This window comes from Nelusetta ayraudi, unplaced genomic scaffold (assembly GCF_046127955.1).
Source record: "Nelusetta ayraudi isolate G7.1 ecotype Tasmania unplaced genomic scaffold, CSIRO-AGI_Nayr_v1 ptg000042l, whole genome shotgun sequence".
Taxonomy (NCBI): Eukaryota; Metazoa; Chordata; class Actinopteri; order Tetraodontiformes; family Monacanthidae; genus Nelusetta; species Nelusetta ayraudi.
The window spans coordinates 357,354-374,402 of record NW_027466092.1 but is presented as its reverse complement, the minus strand read 5'-3'; the positions used below and the strand labels follow the sequence as shown (position 1 = coordinate 374,402).

Below are 17,049 nucleotides of genomic sequence, written 5' to 3'. Positions count from 1 at the left end.
TCTTTGAAAAAAAAACGACAAACAACAACAGCAGAGCAAAGCTTCTTTGGCTACGCAGAATGGATTACAGTGACCTTCAGAAGGAATTTCCCCTCATATTTACACTTTAAAACAACAACAACAACAACAACAACAACAACAACGATAAAAAGGAGGCGGCGATGAGGAAGAAACCGAAACTAAAAAATTTCCCAAATCACTCTTGCTCGTGGTGGCCGAGGTGTGCGTGTTGCTGGAAGAAGAATGGGCTTCTCTTCTTCTTCTTCTTCTTCTTCTTCTTCTTCTTCTTCGTCTCCTTCTTCTTCCTCCTCCTCGAGGTTTATGTCATTGGTTTAAACGACCCGAGACCCCGCCTCGCTCAACCGGGAGAGTTAGCCAGCCGGTGGAGAGAGAGAGAGAGAGAGAGAGGGGCATAGAGAGAGAGAGAGAGAGAGAGAGAGAGAGAGAGAGAGAGAGAGGCAGAGAGAGAGAGAGAGTGAGAGAGAGGGAGAGAGAGAGAGAGAGAGAGAGAGAGTGGAGTGGAGTAGCGCCGCTGGAGCCGCGAGACGGACGGACATCTACCTACTCGTCGCCGCTCACGCGCGATAAACAGGGACGCGTAAAAAAAAAAAAAAAAAAAAAAAAAAAAAAAAAAAAGGAAAACATTTAAACAAAAAAAACAAAAACCCGCAGCAGCGCTTCATCCGGTCTCCCTCGGCCGTCCTTCCCGCGGCCGGCCAGCCTCGACACAACATCGGCCGGAGGATTAATAAGGTGGCGGACTCACTATCACTCCAGAAACATTTGCAGCCGACGCGGATGATGCTTCCGCCGCCGCCGACCAAGACCACTTTCGCCTGAGGAGGAGGAGGAGGAGAAGAAGAAGAAGAAGAAGCAGGAGGAAAAGGAGGAGGAGGTGGAGGAGAAGAAGTCGGCGGTTTTATTTCGTGGCGGAGCCTCAACTTGCGATCTGCCGTCGTTCAGTCAGGTAGGAACAGGAGGGAGGGAGGAAGGAAGGCAGGCAGGCAGCCCGACCGGTGCCGAGCCGAGCCGAGCCGAGCTCGTCTCTCTCTCTCTCTCTCTCTCTCTCTCTCTCTCTCTCTCTCTCTCTCTCGCTCTCTCTCTCGCTCTCTCGCTCTTTTTCCTCCCACTCCTCACCCCCTCTACTCCCCCTCCAACCCGGTTTTCCGCCTCTGATGGGAGGGAAAACAAGACGTGTGAGTGGCGGGGGAAGGAGAGGAAGGGCTGGCGGGATGGTGGAGCTGCTGCTGCTGCTGCTGCTGCTGCTGCTTCGGGCTGTCGGTCCGCAGACTGACCATGTGTGCGTCCACCTCACTGCGCCATGCAGGAGGAGGAGGGTCGGTGGGTGGCTGGCGGACGGTGTAACGGCGGATACCGGAGTCCGGGGGGTGGGGGTGGGGGGGGCTACAACTATCGAATGAGGAATTGCGCGTTTTTGATCGCCGCCACGTCCGTCCGTCACCCCTCACCGTCACCCCCCTCCTCCCTCCCTCCAGCCCCCCCCGCCCACTTTTACATCGCCGGGAGGTTTAATTCTGCAAGGATTCAATTGGAGTGTGTGTGTGTGTGTGTGTGTGTGTGTGTGTGTGTGTGCTAGTTGTGGCCTGTTGGCTTAAAGAAAATAGGAAGTGCATTATCAGTGTGTGTGTGTGTGTGTGTGTGTGTGTGTGTGTGTGTGTGTGCGTGTGAGAGAGAGAGAGAGAGAGATTGTTTCTTTCCCTGCGTGTGCGTGCGTTGAAGCTTTTCCTGCTCATAAATCCTCTAATACTTCACACTTGACTCGGCTGAATGAGTTTTTACCCCCCCCCCACACACACACACTCTCTCTCTCTCTCTCTCTCTCCACCCTCCCAGGTTAAACTGTGTTCTACGTCATCACGTGACATCTTTGCTGATCGCTGCTGCTGCTGCTCGGCTTGTGCGTTCTCATTCCTTCCCTCTCATTTATCTTTTCTTTTTTTTCTTCCTTTTTTTGGGTTTTGCAGCAGTCTGAGCTGTGTGTGTGTGTGTGTGTGTGTGTGTGTGTGTGTGTGTGTGTGTGTGTGTGTGTGTGTCACAGCCTGCATTTTTGTTTTCTGCTTGTTTTGTTTACAAGAGTTCACACCTCAGCCCGTGATGAAGAGCAGCCAGCGGGTCAGAAGCTGCTGCTGCTGCTGCTGCTGCTGCTGGTGAGGCACCAGGCGCCCACCTCAGATGAGATGTGTGGGTTTGCCACATCTGCAGGTGGTGCAATCAAGTGCAAACTTTGCTACTCTGCAACACACCAAAGGAGAACAATGCACTGATTGTTTTTCTTCTTCACTCTCCTACTTTGGGACAGCTGCCACTGCTGTTCTTTATGTTCTGCACTGTGTTTAGTGAAGGCTGAGTCATTCAAAAAACAAAACAAAACAAAACCCTACCTTGTGTTTACAGCCGCTGCTCTGTGTCTGTGAATGTGCTGCTGCTAATTGCCTCCCGTTGACTTGTTAATCAAAAACAGCCAAGTGTTCATTCGGGCTAATTATTAATCGCGGCGCTTCGGCTGCAGCTACACAAAGCCGTGTGTGTACAAAGAAGCAACAGGAGTTATCTCGCTTTCTTATCAGCCGTCGGCGCTGAATGGGCATCGCCGCTGCCACTCGGGCTCTCCACGTCGGCGGCGGAGGCGCCGGTTTTCACTTGGCTTCGGCTGCAGTGACTCAAAGTGAAGCCGCACATCGCAACTTTAACTTTTTTGAGGGGGAAATTTGTTTGTAGGTGTTGGCTTGGTTGCTGTTACGGAGGCTGACCTTGGTGGAAGCAGCACTTTCTTTCTTTGTCTGCGTGGCCCGTGTGTGTGTGTGTGTGTGTGTGTGTGTGTGTGTGTGTGTGTGTGTGTGTGTGTGTGTGTGTGTGTGTGTGTGTGTAAGGAGATGGGGGGGTGTAAGGCCACTGCAGATGTGTGCAGCTCGGACATCTGCTCCGTTGTCGGGTGGTTGTCAAGGAAGGAGTTAAGATGGTGGGCAGCACTGGCCGGCACACAAACAGAGCTGCCTTGTCACAGAGCCGGGCTTAAAACACGCACGCACACACACACACACACACACACACACACACACAGACACACGCACGCACACCCTGCTCCAGTCACGCTGAGCGTCGCCTCACATACCAGGTAGATTGACTCGTCGTCCAACAGGGGCTTTTGTTTTCTGCTTGCCACCGCGGGACAATCCGCTCTTCTTCTTTCTGTCGCCACACTCAGGTTGACCCCCCTCACCCTCCTCTCACCCTTAATTTCACTTACCTCGCCGACAATACGCGACAGTGTGGCCGTTAGGAACCGCCGAGTGCGGAGGCAGGAAATGGAGCCGGGACGCTGCCAGTGGAGTGGCTGGAGAGGCCGCCCCCTCCCAGCGCCGAGCCCGGCGGCCGCCCTATCACTCAAGGCAATTGAACGTCTCTGAGGGGGACCTCTGTTAGCCCCGTGCAATATTTATGACCATCCATCATCGCCCAGAGTCTGGCTGTAAGGGTGAATAACAGTGGCCGCTAAGTTCCGTGTCAAAAAAAGAAAGAAAAAAAAAAGAGGGGGTGGGGGGGGGGGGAGTCCCCTCTCTCCGGCGGCGAAGCATTTGAAGGGATTTATGGGGGCTGCTTCCGTGGAAGTGCCGTGTGAAGCGCGACCGAGCGTGTTTGAGCGTCGCAGCCACCCCGCGGGGCCCAGGTGTCATGGATGGAATTGTGACCGCTGTAATAGATGCACCCACGAGGCCCCGATTCCCCTTAACCCTAAAACATTAGTTTTAATGTTTTAGTCTTCAATTGTCCCAGAGTGAGTTGAGAAAATTAATTTCAAATGTTGATTATTTTTGAATCATATTTGCAAATTATTCCGTCAGGAAGCCGCACGCTGGCTCCGTTTTGCGGGTTTACACGAGAAATTACAATTATTTTTATTTGAAGGCCTCGGGGCTTCAGACTAACTTTTTTTTTCTTCTTTTTTTTTACCAGGGGCACAGTGGACATTAACTTTGAAATTGAGGGCAAACAGAAAATCTAGGAGGAAAACTGCAAAATGTACTTGCAGAGTAAACATTGACATTTCCTCTCATTTTCACTGTATTATGCTGGTAAATGCTACAATGTTTTAAATTCATGCGCCTCAGACTTGCAAATCAATCAGAAATTTCAATCACCTAATGATTATTTATAAGTGAAATGGGAAATGAAAAATAAAGCAAATTTACTGCTTGCACATTCGCAAGTAGATGGAAAATTTACTGGTCTCCAATTTTAGGAGCAAAATGCAACCGTTCAGTTCTTGGTTTTTGAACTAAAAAGCAGCCCGGCGTTGTTTTGATGTAAACCGGATGCGGGTGCAATAATGAACCTGTGTTGATATAAAGTAATTGTCGCTTTAGGTGTGCGTTTCATCCCTCGGCAGAGGAAGACGGCAGACGTGTGAAGTTATTTTCTCTGCTGGAAATCTCCGGAGGAGCAGCGGGCCGACGATTCTGATCTATTATTCAGCTGGATAAGGATGATGTAAGGTGTGCCTGCACACTAGCGCGCGACAAGGCCGCTAAATTCTGCCTGCGCGTCCTCCGAGTGAGTGAGTGAGTGCGAGCGCTTGTTGTGTAAAAAGAAAAAAAAAAAAACAGACAACAAAAGTGAACCGAGTCTCTCACTATAGCTTTCAGCATCGTCTTTGATTCCGCCGAGATGAGATGGATTCTACCTCTTTTGCGCTCGACGGCGACGACGACGACGACGAAAAAACAGTTTGTTTGTTTGTCAGACTTGAAAAAACAATCGGGACGAACGTGAAAGCGGCACGGAGCAGGAAGGGGCGGGGCCAGCGCTGGAAGTGAACGCAGCGGCGCGTCTCCTTTCAGGTCAATTTGAATATGTGTTTTTAATTGGTCTCCGAAGGCCGAGGCTCCTCTTCGCTCTGCCTTCCCTCAAAAGTGCTGCACGGCGCGCACGGTGTGACTGTGCTGAGCCGCGGCGGCGTTCATTTGAAGCCTGGCGGTGAACACGCTCATTATCCGCGACCAAAGGCAGGATTGATTTGGCTGAAAGCGGCAGAGGTAATCTTTGACGGGAGGAGGAGAAGCAAGAACAACCACAACAAACGACATGGAAGTGCCGCTGAAAACTGATCCGGTCCTTTTGGCCCTCAGTCCAACCAGATACGTTTTGAAAATGTGGTTCCGTGGTGAAACGACTGTTCGCTAGCGCCACCACTCGGCCGCCGCCTCCACCTGCAGAACTCCTGCAACCTGTTCAAGGAATGCCGTGTTGAAAAGATCTCTGAAAGGAACATTTAGCTTGTCGTCACTTTGCTCTCCCGGGGGGGGGGGGGGGGCGTTCCACGTCTATATTTTTTACTCGATGAGGTAATGTTGTAGTACTCAAAGTCTCAAGACCACTTGTTCAGGGTCTCGGTCTCGTGTCGGACTCTGACGCAATTTTAATGGGTCTTGTTTCAGTCTGGGACTGGGCGGACCCGTGATTTTTGATGAAGACCAGTGGAGACTCAGCCAACACTCCAATGACAGATAATAACGGAAAAGAATCCAGCTGCTGCCGTTTTATGCTCTGCTGGTGACACCCAGAGTGTTTTTTTGGAAATGGTTCAAAGTAGTTAAATAGGCAAAGCAGCAAACTGTTCAAGAAAATGATTCAAATATATGTTGCTGAAAAGAGATGTTGCTGTTTGATTTAGAAGCAAACTTGAATTTAAAAAAATACTGGCGTTTGTCGTTATTTTCTTTGGACAAAGTCTTGGTCTGGTCTCTCAGTCCCCAACTCCAAATGTCTTGTTTCGATCTCGATACTCTCTGGTCTCGATCATGTCTTGGTCACGGTTGGTGTGGTCTTGGCTACAACACTATGTTTGAGGGAGGGGTGTGTGTGCGCGCGCTACGCTATCAGATCCCCCTCGCCTTGTCATCACTTACTTGCCCCGGCGTGGTCGTAATTCCACTGACAGCGGAAGCGATTGTGTTTTCTCCGGGGCCGCCGACGGCCCGATGGATGGTCACGGACACTGCGTGTCTTTCTCACAGCGCCGCTGGAAGTTGCAAGTGGAAACCTGCACTGCCGGCACTGTTCTCCCCGCACAGCCGCACACACACACACACAGACACACACACACAAAAAAAAAAAGCGAGGACGAGATCCAGCGATTAGCGGGGGGCTCGTCGCACAAGGGATCTACAGTATTCCGTAACACAAACACATGTATTTTAGTCGACGCGGAGCTCGGAGCTTGCGTGGTTTCACACTTGGCTAGCAGATAGGGAGACTGTTTTATTTCCCCCCCCCTCCCCTTGCACCGTCTCGGGTGTAACAGTCGGCGCTTTTTATCTCGCAGCGCTCCACATTAGTACCAAGGGGGAGGCGGGCGGCAAAGAACATTGTCTCTTCGCCGCGGTAAAGGTCGAACAACTTCTTCTGCTGCACCCTCCGCGGTCGGATGTAGGCGACGGTCCTCGTCAGCGCGGCCGTGGCGCAGCAATTAGACTTATTAATTATTTTCTTACAACTTAATACTCAATTTAATGCACATTAATTGATGTGCTCCCCTGAATCCGCACTGGCGTAATCCACCAAGGATTTCTCAAAGGCGAAGCACAAAAGGAAAAGGCTTTTATTATCTTAAAGGAGGAAGTGGTCTTTTGGGAGGTGGAGTCCTTCCCTCCCCCCTCCGCGCCCCCCGCTCCCCTCCCTCCTCCGCCGCTCCATTGTGCGTCGCATTATGAAACAGACGTAAGTGAAATGAAATTACAACGTATCATCGGCGGCCGAGGCTGAAGGATGCCGCTTGAGTAATGACCCCGGCCGGGCAGGAAGCCATTGTTGGAACAGTGGGAGCCGTTCAGTGGGAAGGTGACGGAGGTGGACGGGATCGTTGAGAGCCAGGACAAGAAAAAAAAGAAAAAGCTCTTCCAAGGTTAAACGGAGTGAAGGCCAAATGTTTGGGGAGGGCGGATTAATTTCATGTCCCATAATGTGATTTGCGATACCCCCCCCCCCCGACCCCCACCACCCCCACCATCCCAACCACCCCCACCCCTCCTCTCCTGCCCTTGGTTTCTTTGGAGATGGGCTCGCCTGATGAGAGACTAGGGCAGGCGGGCGGGGGTGGGGTAGGGGGTGGGGGTGGGGGCGGTGCCTCCTAACAAACTGCCAGAACCCGTCGTCTCGATACAAATTTGTGTCCTCGATCGGCAAAATACATTGCTGCAAACACCGGGTGGCTGCTGCTGCTGCTGCTGTTTGGAGTGAAATCCTAAATGCGACGTCCCTGCGGGGTGCCGAGCTCCGACCACTGCACTCCTGCACTCTCTGGACTGTGGCAGGAGCCAGAAGAACCCAGAGAGAACCGGCGCAGGTGCAGCAGAACAGCACAAACTCGGCCTGGGTGTCGAAACCGAGACCTTCCGACCGCGTCGCCCCGCTGAAGATGCAGACGGTGATTGAAACCTTCGGTTTTGCACAAATCTTGTCTTGTGATATCTAGTTGTGTTTGACGGATTTCTTTATGTCTTTCGTGTTTCACATCGGCGTCGCTAACATGGAGCTCGCAGCGTGCTGGCCGGGCGATAGAAATCAGAGGTTGAGGTCATTGTTGTGGCTGAGCGGGTGGGTGGGCTGTAGGGCTTTTCCTGAGGGAGGTGTGACCTCTCGTCGTCCTCACCACTTCAAACACTTCAGGATTTGGGCAATACTGTGTGTGTGTGTGTGTGTGCGTGTGTGCGTGTCCGCGTAAATCAAATTTCACCGGGAATTTGTGCTGCATCACCTGAGGTGAGTGTGAGCCCCTCTGCTCCACCTCTTCTCCTGCTGCTGCTCAGGCTGCTGACAACTCAACACAACATGGGACACGTGAGTGGACGTCTCCGCTGGACAGAACGCTTGTCTTTCTCTTCATGACCGTCGTGTCTTGTGACCTCACCCACCCCCACCCACCCACCACACCCCCCTCCCTCACCCCGTCCTGGGATATATCCCCCTTTTGTTGCCAATTTTCCGTGGCCAATTCTCTCTATATGACGACGGTCATGTGGCCTCGGAGCCACGTGACACCCATGACCGACCACCTGATGGCGAGGGAGGGAGTCTCTCTCTCTCTCTCTCTCTCTCTCTCTCTCTCTCTCTCTCTCTCTCTCTCTCTCCAGAACCCTCCCAACCCCCGCAGGGCGACTACATCATTTTTTCCCCCTCACTACCCGCTGGCAGTAAATATATAATGTCAGAATGAAAGACTGACGAGGCCTTCCTGCGGTCCAAGACACCTCGGCAGAAGCACCTGACAGCCGTCTGCATTCGTGCACCACTACAAAAAAAGTGGATGATATCTCTACCTCTACCTCCACCTCGCTGCCACTTCACCGTCGACTCAAATGTTGACAACATAGCAGCTTCGAGCGGACAGGATGAAGGTTAGCGTCTTATTCCGGAAGAGCGCCGACCGAGGAAACAAGTCCGACAGGTTTGGGGAAGAGTTGCTGTCACGGTCTGGAGTCCACCAGGAGCTTCTTCTAGTCTGGTTCCTCGAAGGTTCCTGGTCTCTGGTATTGTCAGCACCATAAGGGGGGGAAACACTGCTCAGCAGTGATGAGTGCTCACATACTGACGGCTTCACTGGGGGTTGTTGTGTTGTGTTGTGTTTCTTTTGTTTCTTCTTTTGCTTTTCACGTCACTCTGTCAATACGGTACATCTCAATACTTCACTTGAATTTTTTCAAGGGCCGGCATTATTTTTTTCTCCCCGCCTTCTCAGTCTTTACTCGTCATGCTTCTTTGCGCCGTCGGCTTTGTTTTGCCAATTCTTTTCCTCCCGAGATCCGAGTGAGAGAGAGAGAGAGGGAGGGAACAAAGGAGGGAAGAAAAAGAAAATGCAGCTGTGAAAACTTTCTTGACTCACACCAGCTCGTCTCGGAGGTGTGAAAACAAGCCAGACTGGGCTTTTTTTCTCTGCATTTCAAGACCCCTTCCTTGGACCCTGCAGTGGGACCCTGCAGATGGAGTACATAGTTGGACCTTGCCGTGGGACCCTGCAGATGGAGTACATAGTTGGACCTTGCCGTGGGGCCCTGCAGTGGGACACCTCAGTTAGTTGGACCCTGCAGTGGGACCCTGCAGTTGGACCCTACAGTTGGACCCATCAGTGGGACCTTGCAGTTAGTTGGACCCTGCAGTTGGACCTTGCAGTGGGGCCCTGCAGTGGGACCCCTCCGTTAGTTGGACCCTGCAGTGGGACCCTGCAGTAGGACCCTGCAATTGGACCCTACAGTTGGACACTTCAGTGGGACCCTGCAGTTGGACCCTGCAGTTAGTTGGACTCTGCAGTTGGACCTTGCAGTTAGTTGGACCCTGCAGTTGCACCCTGCAGTTAGTTGGACCCTGCAGTGGGACCCTACAGTTGGACCCTGCAGTTGGACCTTGCAGTTGGACCCTACAGTGGGACCTTGCAGTGGGAGCCTACAGTTGGACCCTACAGTTGGACCCTGCAGTGGGACCTAGCAGTTAGTTGGACCCTGCAGTGGGAGCCTACAGTTGGACCTTGCAGTGGCACCCTACAGTTGGACCCTGCAGTTGGACCTAGCAGTTAGTTGGACCCTGCAGTTGGACCCTGCAGCAACAAATGAAGCTCGGCAGCGCTTGTGTGCTGCCGAGCTTCAGTGTGAAGAGGCAGACGGACTCTTGTTCGCCGTCTCTCTTGCACAGTTTTTTTTTCATGTTTGTCCTCCTCTGTGAGTATCCGTCTTCACTCCCCCACCCCCCCCCACCCCCTGACGAAGGGCTGATTGCTTATGTAATGTCTCCAAACATTTGTGCAGTATTAGGGCGAGTCAGCCTTGCCAAAACTGTGCAAATCGTCCCTCAGCGCCCCGTGGAGGTGGGACAGATGGCCGCCCTCGTTCCTGCTCTTGTAAAAACTGCCTGTGACAAGAGAGGCGGCGGCGGTGGCGGCGGTGGCGGCGGTGGCGGCGGTGGCGGCGGCGCTCAGTCGCTCGCTGATGCAAGCCATCAGCGAGACGTGGTGCGCCTCCTTGTGTTCGGCCCTTGATTACAGCGCTGCCGTCGTTGATTGCGCAGTAGCGGCTGGAGTTAAAGAGGCGGCGGCGGCTCGTCCTCCACCTGGGCTCCAGGTGTGATGAGAGGAAGCTTCACATTCATCCATCACGGCGTTAAAGGTGACCCGCCGAGTTGCTCCTCTAATTCAGCCGTTAATCGCCGATGCAGCAGCAGAGCGCCGGCCGCTCTCGCTTTGTCTCCCCCTCTTCTCCCCCTCCCACCCTCCTCCCCTACTAACAACTCTGTGGGCAGAGTCCATTACCGAGTAAACAGGCAGAGAGAGAGCGAGAGAGCGAGAGAGAGGCCCCTCCCTTCCCCGCCCCCCGAGGTGAGAGCCAATGGCGGGCCGGCGATGATGAGCGATGTTTATGGCTGCCGCTCTATTAAGAAGAGGCGCATAATGAACAATCTGCCTTGTGAAACGCTTTTTGCAAAGCTTTTTTTTTCTCACCAAATCACCTGACCAAAAAAAAACCCGCTCTAATTGCTCTCTGCAGCCGTCGGGCGGCGAGTTTGGCGGTAACCTGGCAAGGTGACTGGCTGATTGCAACATTAGCCTCCTTGATTGGAATGAATCTCCCACCTCTCCTTTGTTTTTAATGCTTTCTCTCTGCCCCCCCCCCATCCACCCTGCGTGTTAATGGAAGCCACTTCCGTCCGCTGAGGACGATATTTTAGGCCTGAACTCTCCTTCCGTTCTCTTTCTGTCTGTGTGCACGGCAACACCTCCTCCAGATGCCCCCCACCACACACACTGCATCCCCCCTCCCCCACCGGTAACCCTGTCCCCCCCCGTCCCCCACCACTGCAGGGAGCACTTGCAAAAAGGCTCACTGCCAAACTCCCCCCCCCCACTCCACACACACACACGCACACACACACACACACACACACACACACACACACACCCGGGAGATGATCTCTGGGCGAGGGCACTGCAGCTGACCTGTTATGAAACTGAAGCCAAGAGCAACGACAGCAGCAGCAGCAGCAGTTTGTTGTTCTCAGCAAAGAGTTAACGGTGCTTCCAGAAAAAGGTGTGCGTTTGTGTGTGTCTGTGTGCACGTGCGTGTGTGTGTGTGTGTCTGTGTGTGCGTGTGTTTAAAGAGAGTGCTAGATTAAAAAAAAGCACATCTCAAGAAGGAGAAATGTTTTTGGAAGAGTCTCAGAGAAACGAACCATCTGCAGCCAGCAGGGTGTGTGTGTGTGTGTGTGTGTGTGTGTGTGTGTGTGTGTGTGTGTGTGTGTGTGTGTGTGTGTGTGTGTGTGTGTGTGTGTGTGTGTGTGTGTGCGGACCACCGCTGAGAGGAAACTATGGCATTGTTATTAAATGGCTGTTCCCTCACTGGCGGTCGTATGAAAGCCTGCGAGTCTGATGTAAGCCAGAGAGAGAGAGAGAGAGAAAATTAGGAGAAAAGAGCAAAAAAGGCCAGAACAGAAGTTGTTTTTCCTTGGGGGCTCTTGGATGTGCAGCTGTGATGGTACAGATTTAACAAAAATCTGGCAGTGCAAAACTTCATCAGAATAAAATGAAAAGGCAGAAAAGCGAGCCCCCCCGCCCCCCTTCCCCTCCTCTCTTTTCTCTCCCTCTCTCTCTCTCCCTCTCTCTCGGCTCGCCCTCCGACTCCATTGGCTCAGCAGCTCACACAAGGTGCAGCGAGAGGACAGCTTTTTTTTTTGTTACACTCAGGAACTGCGTCTTAAGAAATGCAAATGCAGCAGCTCCATCCATCCAGGTCTTGTTGCTGTGTGCGTGTGTGTGTGTGTGTGTGTGTGTGTGTGTGTGTGTGAGTGTGTGAGTGTGTGTGTGCGTGTATGGGTGGTGGGGGCGGGTGGGGGAGGGGGGGGGCGGGGTTTGGAGGTGGAGGGTGGTGGGTGTGATTGCATTAAAACCAACCGGCTCCTTTAAAGAGCTCCTTCTGCATTCCTCCAGTAGTTCATCTGCAAAAAAATTAATTCAATCTCAAGCAGCGTCTCTCACTCTCTCTCTCTCTCTCTCTCTCCTTTCATGGCTGAGGAGTCTGGCTCGCTCGCCCGCTCCTATATGGTGGCGTGTTGACTATTTGATGCTCGCTGCCCTTTGTGCACACTGAACCGGCAGCAGACAGCGCGTGAAATGCCACTGAAGAGTCTGAGTTGATTAGCCTCTCTCTCTCTCTCTCTCTCTCTCTCTCTCTCTCTCTCTCCCTCGCTTTCTCCCTCTTTCCCTCTCTCTCTCGCCCGCTCCCTCGCGTCGCTCTCTCTCACTCAGGGTGCTGGAGTGACCCTCCAGATTGCACACTCTGCTAACATTTCCCTGTTAACTTTCTTTTTGTGCCAGAGGTTATTAAAACCATTCCCCGCTCAGACCTCCAACACAGAGATATTTATGTATCACAAAAGCAAAAGTTTTTTTTTTTGACTCCCCGAACGATCTCCATCCCTCATCCCCGACATTCCGACTCTGTCCGTCCGAGTCCCTATAGCCTTCGCACATCTGTTCAGTTTAAAGCCAAATTGGACTGAGTGCTGGGAAAGTAGCGCAATTTATGACAGACTGGACTGATTCCATCCATTATCGGCGTCTGGTTCCGACCCAGATGCAATTAACCCTTTTGGAGTTCAGACAAATGTCTCTGATCCATAAGCAGATAGATATCTATCACACTGCCTAATGTCTTTATGAGCTGTGTGGCGCCAGGCGAGTCGCTAGCGCAGGACGCTAAGGCTAAACTAAACGCATGGCAGAGTGAAGAGGAGGAGGAAGATAAAAGCCTGGTCATTTGTGGTGGATGGTCACAAATAAAAGATGACCAACATCATTCTTTGTAATATATACACCACCAGCCAGAAGTTTGGACACAGCTTCTCATGCAATGGTTTTTCGTTATCTTTACTCCTTTCTACATTGTAGAGCCATACAGAAGACATCAAGTGCATGTGGAAAATATATGCAATGATGTAGCAAAGAAAACATTGTTGAATTGTTTAATAAATTAACATTGTTAAATAACTAAGTTAAGGCTGTCAAACGATTGTTTTTTTTAAATCATGATTAATCGCAGAATCTTTATAGTTAACTGCGATTAATCTCGGTTTAAATTGCATGTGTAAAATTCTGTTATTTTGCATTTCAAGGCAGTTTTAAGCCCATAATGTAAAGTGTTTTCTTACCAAACTCGGCCAGATGGGCTGACTGCGGGTTAGTAAAAGGGACAAAAAGGCTTACTTTAAAAAAAAAAAAAAAACGTGTTATGGAATGTATTTAACTAACCATGATTAATGCGCTGACAGCCCTACTCTAATTGTTCACTGCATAATACCATTTATATTTCATTCATTCATTCTTTTGATTCCCGAGACTGTCATGTAAATGAGATAAAATGTAAATGGTCATTAAAATGAAAGAAAAATGATCAAATGAGAAGGTGTAGCCAAACCTTTGACTCGTAGTGAATGTTGGATTTTGGTTTGTTTGCCTTCACGCACGTGCACAGGCGCCAGCGTGCGCACACTGGAACAGTTAAAATGCCCTGAGCTGAACCGGAGCTTCCGAGGTTTCTTTGTTCTTGTCTGATCTGCCGACTCACGGTTGCCATCGTTCAGTTCACGTTCAACATGTTTTAACTGAGACGTGATCTCTAAATATAAGATGACGAGTGAACCATTTTTATGACAGACGCAGTCGCCTTCTTTCATGAGGCCAAACAGACACGCGTACACACACAGTTTACAAAACTCACAAATGGACAAAAAAGTTTTTTTTCTCATTGTCTTTCTTTCTTTCTGTCTTTCTTTTGTCTTTCTTGGACGTTGTCGCCCTGCTTGACGGAACCTGACATTTCCAAAGGTCTGCGAGGAGCATTTTTGTTTGCGACAGCCGCAAATTACAGTGGCACAGGAGGAGGCGGCGAGGAGGGATGGAGGGAGGGGGTGGGGGTGTGGGGGCTGTGGGGGTGGTACGGCTCCTGTTTATTTAAATGTCACTTCCACAAGGTGAATGCACAAACCCTCCGCTCCCCCAGAATCCCGACGAACATGGCAGGGGCTTTTCTCACCAGGTTGTTTTTTTTGCTCTGCGTGTCTCCACCTCTGTCTCTCTGCTGGGCAGTGGGCGGAGCTACTGGCAGCGGCTCCAAGCCTTTGTTGAAGATTCGCCAGCATCTTGAGAGAGAAATCTTGAGAGAGTGTGTGTGTGTGTGTGTGTGTGTGTGTGTGTGTGTGTGTGTGTGTGTGTGTAGGTAGGTAGGTATGGAAAGAAGGTCTGATGTGCGGCTCTTTTCGCCACTAAAGTTCATATTCACGTTTTGGCCGCAGCCGCAAGGCCAAAAAAAAAAAAACTGCGAAGGAAATTGCTTTCAGGAAAATCCGAGCTGGAAAAAGAAATGAGAAAATAACGGATTTCAGAGCCGCAATTTTGTCGTGTATTGTTGGCTGATTTCTTTTTATATAACAGTTTCTTTTTTTTCCCCTTCCTGGTTACTGCTCAGTGCCCGGGGCCGTCTGGCTGTTACTGACCCCTTTTTTTTTGGGATGAGACCAAAATACACAGAGTGTCCCTCCAGTGTCCCTCCCTCCGTGATGATGATGATGATGATGATCATTATCATCTTCAGATGTCAGTCAGCTGGACTTGAGCTGTGAAACACTGGCGTGGAGGAGGAGGAGGAGGAGGAGGAGGAGGAAGAGGAGGTGGTGGTGGAGAAGGTGGAGGAGATAGAGTAGGAGGAGGGGGTGGAGGCTGTGAAGGTGATGGAGGCGGAGGAGGACGCGGAGGAGGCGTCAATCTCCCCCTCGCCTCCCTGACAAATAGCTGATGACACCGGCGGATTAAACCCTTTACAAGCGGCGCCAGCTGCTGGAGTCGGATGACAAGCGCCTCCACGTCCGCCGCGTCTTAATCTTTTCTCCGCCGCTTCCACTTTTGGTATAAATAACCGAAATATCCGCGGCGGCGTTTTCCCGCTGCCTGGTGTGCGAGGCGGTGGGTAAATTGGGCGGCACAAATGACAGCCGGGTGTCGACGGCTGGAGACGCCGGGGAAGGTTCCTCCTCCTCCACCCCCTCTCGCCTCCTTTTCCATTTCGCGCCGCCGCCTGGACACGTTTTCTTCTGCTCCGGGTTTCAATTTCTGCAGGTTACACGCACATTTGTGGAGCGTGGCGCTGGGAAAAAAGGTGATGGAAGCCCAAAAAAAGGGAAAAAGAAATTGCTGACTGGTGTGATGGATGTGAAATGTGTGTAAATTGACTGATGGAAACACATTTGCAGAGCAACTTTTGACGCTAGTTTAGTTTCCATGAAATGCCACCAAAATTTGAATTTTTGCTTAAATGCACCTTTTTTTTTTTTCCCCCCTCATTGACGAAATATCCAACCATCCATTTTCAATGCCCGCTTCTTCCAGAACTCAGCGTTGCCAGGGTCTGCTGCAGCCACTTCCAGCTGTCACGGGGCAAAGGCAGGCTGACACCTTGGACAAGTCACCAGTTCACCACAGGGCCACTATAGAGACAAACAAAGACAACCATCACACTCACACCTACGGTCAACTTCGAGTTCCCAGTTCACTTCATATGCAATGATTTTGGACTGTGGGAGGAAGCCGGTGAAACCCGGAGAGAACCCACGCACACACAGGGAGAACCGGAATCCAACCCGCAACCCTCTTGCCGTGAGGCGGCAGCGCTAACCACTGCGCCAGCATGTCGCCTACAGGAGAAGATATAATACAAAAAAAATAAATCTGAATAAAACGTAGGTGCCAAAAAACGAGGCTACGTGAAAGCCAGTGACCTCACAGGGTGGCGCTATGATATCTGTGTTTCCCAGCTTATTATGGAAAGATCTTTGGAGGTGCCCACCACTTGCTATAGCGGAAAACGTAAACAGATGTCATGCTGGTCTGATGTTGCGCAATTGCAAAATGTGCACACATCGCACGCAATCGCAATTGTTCTGAAATTGCAATTGTGGGTTTGATTTGCGATTTTACATCAATTTTCACTGTGTAATGGGTGTAAACATCGACCCGGTGGTACGTCGTGCAAAACTCAACTTATTAAGGCAAAAGATCCATCATTGCAGCCTTTTGCTATTTTCAAATCACATTGTTTCAAATGAATTCAAATGAATCTTTCATCCTCATTGCAGAGTTCACCTGGCAACAACAACAACTCAGAAACCTCCTGGGCTCACGAGTGATCAGATGTTAGCATATATTGTGCAACCAACTTGGTGGTGCGGTGGCCCCGCCCCCCCAGACTGGGAGGCTCTGCCCCCTCATCCTGTAGTCCACATTCCTGCTCACATGTTTCCACGATGATGACAACACATTTCTTTTCTCTGCTGTTGACATATTATCCCATCATCCACTGAGCCCAGCGTGGTTCTTCGCTCCGACCACTGCTGCTGTATTTTTATTTTTTATTTTTTTTATTTAATCTTTATTTTTTTTCTTCCTTGGTTTTTGGACACCTTTTAAAAGCCTCTCGTCACGCTGAGGAGGCGACCAGGCTGCCTGAGACTCAACCGGCCCCGGCCTGCACGGCTGCCTGCAAGTGTCCCCGTTACAGATGTCTCAACACGGCTTCTGCAAACAGAGCATTTTTTTTTTATTATTATTTCAACGGTGGAGGCATTTCCCCATAATTAAACTGAAGCACACAGGCGAGTGCGCCGGGGTGGCTCCCCTGATTAATGAAGCAATTATTTAATCCATTACGCTGAATTATGAGTGCGCTAATGATGAGCTCATGTTGGGTAACGATTCCTGGAGTTTGCTTTTTTTGTGCAGTCAGTAGTGTAGTTTTATGTAGTCTGGTGGGCTGTGTGCGTGTGCTCGGGGGCGGGGCTAAGGAGAGGAAAGCAGACAGACGTGCGGCTCCCTTGCGCAGGTGCAAATCGTTGGTTCCTTCTGCAGAAAGAGCGCCACCTACTGTTTGCTCTCGGGACATGAAGTGTGCAAATGGTCAGCGATTCAGTCAGCGCCACAAATGTTTCACAGTTTGGTACCTA

General features: G+C 51.0%; 1 protein-coding gene across 4 annotated transcripts in view; it reads left to right on the top strand.

Moving 5' to 3' along the window:
• Positions 1-481: 481 nt before the first annotated feature.
• LOC142893150 (C-terminal-binding protein 2) overlaps positions 482-17,049 on the top strand; it is a 97,881-nt gene continuing 81,313 nt past the window's right edge. For 2 of the 4 annotated variants that reach the window (XM_076033433.1, XM_076033437.1), the window contains exon 1: positions 482-967. The gene's annotated coding sequence lies outside the window, so the exon portion shown is untranslated. The remainder of the gene's footprint in view (positions 968-17,049) is intronic. The other 2 variants (XM_076033434.1, XM_076033435.1) reach the window with 2 other exon arrangements.